This window comes from Macaca nemestrina, chromosome 5 (assembly GCF_043159975.1).
Source record: "Macaca nemestrina isolate mMacNem1 chromosome 5, mMacNem.hap1, whole genome shotgun sequence".
In the NCBI taxonomy this organism is placed as follows: domain Eukaryota; kingdom Metazoa; phylum Chordata; class Mammalia; order Primates; family Cercopithecidae; genus Macaca; species Macaca nemestrina.
The window spans coordinates 156118868-156130524 of record NC_092129.1 but is presented as its reverse complement, the minus strand read 5'-3'; the positions used below and the strand labels follow the sequence as shown (position 1 = coordinate 156130524).

General features: G+C 39.1%; 1 non-coding gene and 1 pseudogene across 1 annotated transcript; both read left to right on the top strand.

The window, feature by feature from the left end:
- The first annotated feature begins 1078 nt into the window (after window positions 1–1078).
- On the top strand, window positions 1079–1160 carry TRNAS-GCU (transfer RNA serine (anticodon GCU)). The gene has a single exon. It is a non-coding gene; the product is annotated as a tRNA-Ser (tRNA).
- A 2913-nt stretch (window positions 1161–4073) lies between these two features.
- LOC105491623 (large ribosomal subunit protein eL30 pseudogene) lies at window positions 4074–10231 on the top strand (annotated as a pseudogene).
- Window positions 10232–11657: the final 1426 nt, after the last annotated feature.

The following is an 11657-nucleotide window of genomic DNA, read 5'->3' as shown; positions in this document are numbered from 1 at the left end:
CCCAGTGCTCCAGCGATCCTCCACCTCAACCTCCTGAGTAGCTGAGACCACAGGTGCGGGCCACCACTTCCGGCTGATTTTTGCAATTTTTGTAGAGATAGGGTTTCTGCGTGTTGCCCCGGCTGGTCTTGAAATTCTGAGCTCAAGTGATCCACCCGTCTTGGCCTCCCAAAGTGCTGGAATTACAAGCGTGAGCCACCGCACCCAGCCTCAGGCTTCTTTTCTTGATGATCATTTTATAATTGAGGTTATCAGAGCTGGAAGGAACGTTAGGGGTTACTGTTCTGCTTCCCAAGTTGGGTTGGATTTAGTGAGGTAGCTTAGTTAAGAGCCACAATTAGGACCATGCATCCTGACTCCCGCACCAGGGAGTTACCCACCCCACAGGCCCTTCCCAGTGTCGGCAGCAACTGAACTGAGCCAATCTTGTGCTAGACACAAAAAGATTTTCTTTCTTTCAGTGTCCTCACCAAAGCCAAGAGGAGCGCCACTGGGGCGGCTGCGCGCCTCTAATTTTTGTAAAAAAGCGTGTTCTCACCTGTTGCTGATTTATCATAGACTGATCAATAACAACACCTAGAGAAAGTAACAAAAGAGAAAGGAGGGCATCTCCTGGCCCTCGGGCATATTACAGAAGCAAATGAAAAGGCATTACAGTCAGGTTTCTGGTACGTCACATAAAACAGGAATCTAAGGACAAAGTTTAGATTGGGAAGCAAATCAATCTCTCAAATGCAGAATAAAGCGGCAGAAGGACCCGGTGAAGGTCCCAGCGTGTGTCTCGAGGGGCATGCAGGTCAGCCAACTGGAGCCGGGTCAACAGCAAAGCAGCTGATTTGTGTCTACCAATGAATGCCGGCACTGGTTCAACCTATTAGTAGGTATTTGCCAAGTAAGTTCACTACTTTAAGTGACATCCGTCATTTTTATGGTGGTTGTGAAATGTGCCTTAATTAAGACACCTGACTCAGAGTATAGTTATGGGGATTAAACCAGGAAAAAAAGATTAGATCGTGTTGCTACAAGACTCACTGGGAGCACTACACAGAGGAAGAAACAAGTTGTCAACTCTTCGTGCGACGAGGTGGCCGAGTGGTTAAGGCGATGGACTGCTAATCCATTGTGCTCTGCACGCGTGGGTTCGAATCCCATCCTCGTCGGCTGCTTTACAACCCTTTTGTTCCAGGAATCATAAATGATGTGGTAAGCACTTTATTTGGCGAATTCATTCCCCATTCACCAGCCATTTCAATAATTCCCTCTGATCTTTCCTGTTCTCTGCTTCTTTAGTAACACTTGTCTTCGCTGTGAATGTAATTTGTTAGTTGATGTATTTGATTCATGTTTCACTCTCACCCAAATTTTCATTCCTTCACAAGTTTTACTTAGCATGATTCCCCATTGAGGCAACAATTGAAGATTTAATTGAGGGCTATAGAAAACCATTGCCTAAAAAAGTTAAAGGTACTTATGAAATCATAAAGAGTTACATACACAACATTATGTATATTGAACCATATGGGTTACTTAAGGCATTTTCAGCCTAATTGTATACTTCCACTGCAATTTTCATTTATTATCTTAATGCTAACTTTTAAAGCAGTCACTATTGTCTAAGGATCCCTGTCTTTGAAAAAGGAAGGAGAGTGAGAGTGTCTCGTAGAGATATAACAAAGCTTACAAATACATTCCATAGAACATTTCTAGTTAGTACTAAAGTATTTCCTCCTGAGAAAGGAAAGAAGAATGTCAATATTACGTAGTTTCTATTTGTAACTTCCATCTTGGCTGATCTTTTGAGAGAAAAAAAGGAACACACATAATTTTATTGAATTTATTCAATTATTTTCATTTTTAAAATAAGTACTGCATTCACATGATTCAAAAAGTATGAAAAGTTGTATAGGAAAGTTTTGTCACTAATTACCATTGCCACCAGTAGGACACTCTTATTAGCTTTCATGTATCTTTCCTGAAACATATTAAGACTATTATTTATAAGACTTGCAAATATAAGACTAATAATCTCTCCAAGATATACTATTAAGTGAAAAAAGCATGATGTAAGATAATATATAAGACAACATATATAGGTGCTACTTGTAAAAAGCAGTAAACATACCTGTATGTGAATATATATATACACATATAATTTTGAATATAGCATTTTATGTGTGTGTCTATATTTACAATACAAATGTCTAGTAGATATACTGTGTCCTAGGCAATATTCATTTGTAAGATATTGTCAAATTTCTTCTGTATAAGTTGTGTTGATTTACCCTCCCAATAAAGTGAAAAGGAGGTCAGACCACACGTGCTTATGCAGCCCTTACAAGAGATATTGTTGTTTCAACTAGCATTGTCCCAGATCATCTAAATGGAAGCTTAAGTACTCACAGTGAGGAGGAAGTGATTGAGAATCCTGGATTCTCATAAACTCAGTGACCTTGGTTTATTTCAGATTTTCTGGGTAACTACTGGCAGTTTATACATTGGGCTTCATAAATATTCAATACTTAATGGATTTTTAGGCATTAATGGTGTTGAGCTTTGTGTGATTTGAGAGTACGACTCATTTGATTTTTTTTTTTAATGGGAATGATTTTTTTTTTTTTTTTTTTTTTTTTTTTTTTTTTTTTTTTGAGACAGAGTCTTCCTCGTTGCCCAGGCTGGAGTGCAGTGGCACGATCCCCGCTCACTGTAAGCTCCGCCTCCCGGGTTCACACTATTCTCCTGCCTCAGCTTCCCGAGTAGCTGGGACTACAGGCGCCCGCCACCACGCCCGGCTAATTTTTTGTATTTTTAGTAGAGTCGGGGTTTCACCGTGTTAGCCAGGGTGGTCTCGATCTCCTGACCTAGTGATCCGCCCGCTTCGGCCTCCCAAAGTGCTGGGATTACAGGTGTGAGCCACCGCGCCCCACCGGGAATGAGAATTTTAAAGTGTCTTAAGTCAGAGGTCTGAAATTGGATCACTGGCTTCAAAGCATTATTAGCTTTTGGCCTGATGCGATGGCTATAATGCCAGAATTAATCTGTCTATAATTAATTACAGAATTAATCTGTCTATAATGCCAGAATTAATCCCTCTAACTCCTGCACTGTCGGTGTCCACAGAGCGGTAATGTGGTGTTAAAGACACTAGCCGAAGACCACCAGGAACAAACCAAAATCAGATTTAATACATAGATGAAGTGACAGGGTATTCCAGAGTAATGGAGAAATGCAGTTCAACAAGAGGCTAGAGAGAGTTGTCTTTTGTAAGGTTTGGGTTCCCATTCGAGGATTCTGAGGAGTCTCTAAGAGAAGCGGGATCAATTCTGGGTTCCTTGGTGTTTCCGAGGCAGGGTTAAGAGTAGCGGGGATTAGCTAGGGATTGGGCGTGGTCACAAGGAGAGAGTGATCTTCAGTATCCCCAGTAGCACACGGATGGGTGTGGCAAAGCGGGTCTGCGCACTCGTAAAAAGGCAGCAATTGCTCAAAGAGGAGGCCATTGCTACATTTTACAGCTGCTGCATGATCTTGGAAAACAGTGTTTCCTGTTAACTTTGCATCTGGCTTTACCTGTCCTCCCAGTCCCTGGTAACAGCTTTTGGTTTTTGTTTGTTTGTTTGTTTGTTTGTTTGTTTTCAATTGGAGGAGACTTCCTTTCTTTTCAGGGTGACAGGTTTTCACTCTTCCCAACACTTAGGCAACTGTTCTCCGGCTCAGTGGGGTAGGAAGTTACCCTGAATGCAATTTCTCCTCCTCCGGCCTGAGGTCGGGTTCGCGGTAGGATTGCCAGATAAGATACAGAATACCCAATTAAATTTGAATTTCAGATAAAGGACGAACAAAAGTTTGCATACAAATCAAGCAACACGTGACCTGGTGAGGCCGGGCGTCCGTGAGCGGGCTAAGGGGCAAAGCGAGAGCCGAGGATCTTCGGAAGATGAGGCCAGCGGGTGTGGCATCCTGAGAAACCTTCCCATTCGGCTTTTCCACCTGGCTGCCGAGCAGTTGATAAACCTAAGACAGTGTCCTTTTCTGAGGTCTCCAGGGCTCAGCCCAACTTGATTCACAGAGAAGAGGCATTAAATTACAACGTGAGAATTCTTTCGTTTTGAAACATAACATTATCACTCCTTGGAATTAAATATATCAACTTGGAAAGGAGTTTTACTCAGTAAAGGAGAGAAATGAGCAGTTACTGGAGAGGTAAACGCCAAACTAGACCCTCAGGTATGGTTGAGTCTTGAACTCACATCCCCAGATTCAGTAATAAATCCTTACCCAGCCCAAGAGCAGTTGTCTCCACAATATCTAGCATAGAGAAATGAATTGGCTGCTTCATGAAGAGTTTCTGGCAAATATAGATGTTGCTCTGTTGTCTGCTACCAAGCTGTGCAGTGGCATCAGCTCATGAGACTTTAAGAAGAGCTGGGTTTGGGCTGAGGGAAGAGAAACTGGAGCACAGGGTACTACTTCTGTTTCTGGTGAGGAAGGGGCAAGGGTCCAAATGAACTGGGAGTCAGCTGTAAGGCTGATATCACACTTTTCTGGTGAGGATGGCAAATTTGCCTATCATTTATCACAATTTAAAAGTAGATATTAGAGTTCAAAAATAGACTCATGATATCAACTGATTTTCATAAAAGTTGCCAAGGTGATTCAGTTAATCCTTTAGAGGGGAAAGGAATATCTTTTCAACAAGTGGTGTACCAATTGGACAAGAGCCATGTGCAAAAACAAAACAAAACAAAAACATGAATCTCCATCCTTACCTAACACTGTATACAAAAATTAACTCACAATGGCCCACAGACCAAAATAAAACCTAAAACTAAACCTACGACTTTAAGATTTCTTAAAGAAAACTTCAGAGAAAATCCTTATGACTTTGTTAGACAAGGATTTTAAAATAGAAAAAAACCATAAATCATAAAAAATTGATAATTTGACAGTCAAAATTAAAAACTTCTGTTCTTTGAAAGGTACTGTTAGTAAAAATGGACAACTCTCTGACTCAGAGAAAACATGTGTAGATTTTGCACAACAATAAGAAAACAATTCCACCCTCCCCAGTAAAAATGGGGAAAAGATTTGAATTACACTTTAACAAAAATGATATACAAATAGCAAACAAGCACATGAGAAAACTTCAATATCATTGTCATTATGAAAATTCAAATTAAAACCACTACATGCCTATTACAATGGCAAAACTTTAAAAAAAAATTTAAAAACCTGATAATACTAAGTGCTGATGAGGGTATGGAAAAATTGAAACTCTCATACTTTGCCAGTGAGAACGCAAAAATGGTATGGCCACTTGGAAAAACAGTTTTTCAGGTTTTTAAAATGAAGTTAAGTATATTCTTACTCCATGACCCAATAATCCTCCTCGTAGATATTTACTCAGAAAAACTGAAAACATGTCCACCTGTACACAAATGTTTATAGCAGTTTTATTTATAATTGCCAAAACTGGAAACAATCCAAATGTCTAACACCTAGTGAATAGATTAAGCAACTTGTGGTACATCTATGTAATGGAATATTACGCAGCAGCATAAAGAACAAACCAGATAAACACAACATAAATGAGTCTCAAAAGCAGTGTGCCAAGTGAAAGAAAGTAGAAACCAGACTTAAATGCTTGTACTGTATGATTCTATTCTAGATAAGACAAAAGATAAAGTAAAAAATCACATTAGTAATTGTCTGGCTGGGAGTAGAGGGAAAGACTGACTAAAGAGAAGTGAGGAAGAATATTGGGGTGGGGATGCTGGAAATGTATATCTTGTTATTGTAGAGGTCTTTGCATGACTACATGTGTCTGCCAAAATTCATCCAACTACATATAAAAAGGTAAATTGTACTGAATGGAAATTAAACTTCAATAAACTGATTTTTTAAAAGGTAGGTATCATCACTTCGCTATTCCACTTCTAAAACTCTATTCTACAGAAATATTTGCATAAATTCAACAAGGTATGAACAAGAGCATAAAAGAATGTTCAAGGTAGCAGCCTTTGAAAGAGGGTTGGTATGAGGTTGGTTAAACAAATTGTGGTGCATCAACTTAATTGTACTACTATACAACTATCAAAAAGAATAAAATAGACAGGTAGTAACTGACATAAAAAGCGTGCTGCAAAACAATATTGTGTAGCAGTTTCTGTTTTTGTAAATATAAGTCTAGAAGTACGCATACAATTATATATTCATTTTTAAGTAGCTTTGAGGAATACACGCCAAAGCCAAACTCTTGCAGATTATTATTCTTTTTATTTTTAGGAATTGAATGGGTGGTGCAAGGGCTTTTTGGCTATTACTAAATTTGCTTTTGCAACGTCTGAAGGGGTTGGCAGGCAGAGGAGCATATAACTTTACATCATTTTAAAAACTGGGGTGGGGCACGGTGGCTCACCCACGTAATCCCAGCACTTTCAGAGGCCTAGGCGCAAAGATCGCTTGAACGCAGGAGTTGGAGGCTGCCCTGAACTAGGATTGCACCACTGCACTCCAGCCTAGGAGACTGTGCGAGATCCAGCATTAAGTAAATAAATAAATAATCTGTAAAATACAATTAATAGTCACTTACATAGGACTCCAGAGTCAATGTTACATTCGGCGCTGACCACCTACTGCGTTGACCTTAGTGGTGACGGTAGTGTGAAGACTGTGAAACAAGTAAAAGGTAGAATTTCCACCTGCAAAGGATTTGTCGTGCTTTGCCTGGCAGAGATGGGCGGCGGAAGTGCTAAAAAGCACGGGGCGGGGGCGGGGGTGAGGTGTTAGTAGTGTCTGGGCAAAGGAATTGGGAGATCTGATCTTCGTCCAGCGGGACCATTTGGGTAGCCCTTTAAGGATCTGAGGAAAGATTCTTGAAATTCATGGGTTCGGAGATTCTCTGGCGACCATCCAGGAACCTCAAGGTAGGACACTAAGGTGGGATTGGGGGATGGAATCTCAGAGCAAAGAGCAGTGGGTGCGCCGACGTGTAATCTTTACTGGATGCGTTCCCAGGTCCTTCTAGGTTTAAAATGTCTGAATCAGAAAGACCAAAATTTAAGAATCGGAGTCCAAAGCAGGAAAACAACAGAGTGAGGAAGATTTACTTAATAAATATTCCTCAAGCACCTCTTACTCGTTGGAGTGCGCAGTGAGAGCAGGAGCTGCAATCCGGGCTGGCCAAGCTATGGGTACTGTGCTTCCCCACTCTTGGCAGAATCTTGCGGCCCGGACCTTTTTCTTTCGAGGAATTTCCTTTTTGATCCAGATCTAATTTCTTGATTTTTGTTTGTTCGTTTTGTAGAGACGGAGTCTTGCCAAGTTGGCCAGGCTAGTCTCCAACTCTTGGGCTCAAGTGATCCTCCCACTCGGCCTCCCTATTCACTGGGATTATTACAGCCAGCCACCGGCGCCCAGCCTGTTGGTTTTTCCTCCTTTTGCACCTCTAGTTCCCGCGAACTTTAAATACCCTGGCTGACAAAGCGCGCGCTGCCAAAACCGTGTGTTAGGTGGAAGTTGAGTTCCCCCTCCGCTTCAGTTTCTATTCTGAGCTCTGCCATTCTCTCAGTTCCTGTAACTGCTCTCACTCCAGCGAGTCAGTGGTAGTAGGAATGCTTGTAATCGCAAATGCAGATGAAATTAAAAGATATTATTTTGTTTAATGCTCTGCAATATGATTGAAAAACCTGGTTGCAATGTATTTCTACAAAACATACCAGACAACCTTTAGAAGAAATGGAAAATCAAACATACCAATTAGAATAGAACAAATAAAAGTTGTCAACAGACTTCCCCCAGAAAAAGCATTAGCTCTAACAGTTTCACAGATAAATTTTAATAAACCATTAAGGAACAGATAATTTCAATGCATTTAAAATGATTCCAGAATGTAAAAAACAAAGAGAATATTCGATTTTTTTCAGAAACAATTCTAAGAGTGATCTCAAAACTCATGATAATTACCAATAGGAAAACCCATTTTTCATTCTTTCTTATGCAGAATCCTAAATAAAATGATAGTGTGCTGCTGGATAGAATCCAGCAGCACGCTAAAGGAATAAATAATTCACAATGACAAAATGGAGATGAGCATAAGTATTATTTAAAATAGAAAAATATTTAAACTTAATTCACCACATTAGCATACGTGAGGAGAAAAAGCATATAAGGATTTAAGTAAATGTGGAAATGGCATTTGGTTGCATTTAGATCTATTTTCTTGGTTGTAATTTTTGAAACTTTTAATAAAAGAGGATAGCTCCTTACTTCACATTAGAAAACATATCTAACTTACATCAACAGTCATCATCCTGCTTTTCAGAGAATACATTATATGCATTGCCTTTGAAATTAGCAACAAGTTAGAAAGATGTCCACTTTCATCACAAGAATTTTGTAGTGTTTTGGGTTAGTCAGAATTATTTAAATAAATAAATTCAAAAGAAGGAGATAAAAGTATCATTACATTAGATATATGAAGGTACACAGGATTTATTTATGCAATTAAATATATTTATACAAATAAATAAGAGAAATCACTTGCCTTCCTACCCACACACACAATGGAAGAAAAGACCCCATTTACAATAGCAACAAAAGAGATAAAACATTTACAATAGCAACAAAAGAGATAAAACATTGAGAAATAAATTTAGAAGGAAATTACAAGATGAATATAAAGAACGCTTTGTCAATCTTCTCTACAAGTTAGTCTACATATTTAACATAATGCCAATACAAATTAAAATAGAGTTTTGTTTTCAAACTGTATATATTGCTTCTAAAGTTTATATGGAAAATAAACAACATTAGTAGCCAAGTTCCATATAAACAACAAGTTTATATGGAAAATAAACAACATTAGTAGCCAAGAAAATTCAGAAAAGAATAATGAGGTCTAAATACCTTTTGGGTATTTAGACATATTTTAAGGCATAGCGAATAAAACATTGTAGTACAAATAGGATAGAAAATCCAGAAGCAGGCACAAATATTTAAGCATTTGATAAAGTTGACATTTCAAGGCAGTGGAGAAAAGATGAATTATGCTATAAAGGGTACTGGAATATCTAGATAGACATCTGAAAAAAATAGAGCATAATCCACATCTCACATCTCACAACCAGGAGATTCAAAATTTAAACAGAAAAAAATAAAATCCCATAAAAGCACTAAAAAAAATAAATAAAAGAGGGAATTTTCTTTTATAGTTTTGGCATGAGGGAGGTCTTTCTAAGTATCACAGAAAACCTAGAAAACACAAAAGATTATTAAATTAAACCACTTAAAAATTTAAAATTTCTGTATAACAAAAACCACGAACAAAGTTAAATAGAAAAATTCTGTGTTTATCACAAAGGACTGATTTCCCTAATACATGATAATCATACAAGTCAACAAAAGAAATACTATCACAGGCCACCTGCAATGACTCACACCTTAATCCTAGTACTTTGGCTGAGGTCGGCAGATCATTTGAGTTCAGGAGTTCAAGGCCAGCCTGGCCAACATGGTGAAACCCTGTCTCTACCAAAAAATACAAAACTTAGCAGGGTGTTGTGGGCACACCTGCAGTCCCAGCTACTTAGGAGGCTGAGGCACAAGAATCACTTAAACCTGGGAGGTGGAGGTTGTTTTGAGCCAAGATCACGCCACTGCACTCCAGCTCTGGGCAACAGGGAGACTGTGTCTCAAAAACAAAAAGAAACACCATCACAAACAGAAAAAATGGAAAAGACATAAACAGAAAATTCACAGGAAGGAAATATGCATGAATACTAATTCATTCAACCTCATTCATATTTAAAGAAATGTTCCTTTCTCACTCCCTTGCAGCATCCTGATGGCTGCTCTTGGTTGGAGGCCATCTGGCACCTAAGGCAGGAAAATGGTGGCTACAAAGAAAACGAAAAAATTGCTGGAGTCCAGCAACTCTAGGCTCCAACTTGTTTTGAAAAGAGGAAAGGATGCGCTGGGGTACGAGCGGACTCTGAAGATGATCAGACAAGGCAAAGTGAAATTGGTCATTCTCACTAACAACTGCCCACCTTTGAAGAAATCTGAAATAGAGTACTACACAATTTTGGCCAAAATTTGTGTCCATCACTACAGCAGCAATAATATTGAACTGGCCACAGGATGCGGAAAATACTACAGAGTATGCACACTGGCTATCATTGATCCAGGTGATTCTGATATCTTTAGAAGCATGCCAGCACAGACTAGTGAAAAGTAAACCATGCAAAAATTTCCTTAAATAAACTCGCCAGAGCTTGTTTTTTAAAAAATGTTCATTAATACCACAATAATATGCCATTTTTTACCCATCAGACTGTCAAAGATCAAAAACTTTGGTGAAGGTGGGAGGGGAAATAACTTTCAGGTATTGTTAGAGAGCTGTAAATTTTTATAACTACTTTGAGGGCAATCTAGCAGTATGTACACATTTTTTAAAATTATATAATATATAATGCTTTCCATACAAACTTAAAACAATCTGTAACAGTAGAAACTCTACAGATTTCATAAATCTTTTTGTTTTGTTTTTAAACTAAAAATCTCTAAACATGCTAATGTCCCATTCCAAAATATTGCACAACATTCTGAATACAAACCCCTTGATTATATTCTTCCTTCACTAAAGAAAAAAGCTCATGACCCTGCTCTCCTGGCTCCTCTCTAGGCTTGCCTCATTGCCCCCTTCCCATCCCTAGAGAGAAAACTAGAGGATCCATAGCTCACTACATTGAGGAAAAGACATCATTCCAGACTAACAGTTTACGTTCTTCACAAGATAATCCACCTTCTGATTTGTTCCTGGGAAAGAGGGATAGATAGAGACAAGATGGAGAAAGTGGAGAAAAGATTTTATTCTCTTTTCTAAAGTTTGTTTTTCCTGGAAAAAAAAAAGTTTCTCTCATCTTTTTAAGGAAAAATCTTGAAAAGTAAAAAAATATGTTTATTGTGTTAGAAATATACATCTATTATACATACCTCTTACATTTTACAAGTATAGCAAATTATTCAATACAAATGGACATCAAAAAACATTAAAAATTTTTAGAAAGTTTTCCTATGAAACCAGGTAAATTAGTACAGGTTTCTGTTTTTGTTTTCTTAAAAAAAATAAAATTGAAGCAAAAATGCCTAGATTTGAGACAAGACAGATTGAACTGGGCTCTAGAGCTCAGCACTGAAGTCATGCTCCTGAACACACAATTTTCCTCATATTTCAAAAGACAAGAAGGGATTGGTCACCCCTTTCTCCCTGCATGTGGTGAGAAACAAGCTGATCTAGATGTGGGTGGATGCCGGTGTGTGTGGATGATAGGAGGGCTAGAAGGAGATGTAAGACAGCATCCAACCTTTCCCAGAGAGAAGCTATCTGCTGGGCCTATCACCTATGTGGGAGCGGTGAATGAGGGAGAGCGTGGCCCAAACTGGGCTGGCCCCTGAGAAGTCTAGGGGAACAGATAGTGCTGGGCTGAGAAATCGGGGCACTGCCTGCTGGGGGAAGTAGAGCTAGTGCCCACTGCAGGGAGAGAAGGCTGGCAGTGCCTGCCTGGGCTGGACCCACAGCCACAGCAGTTGCCCACTTGAGGTCCCTGGGGAGGATGGAGTGAGTGTGGCGGCAAGGGTTTTGGTGCTTTCTGGTGATGGGA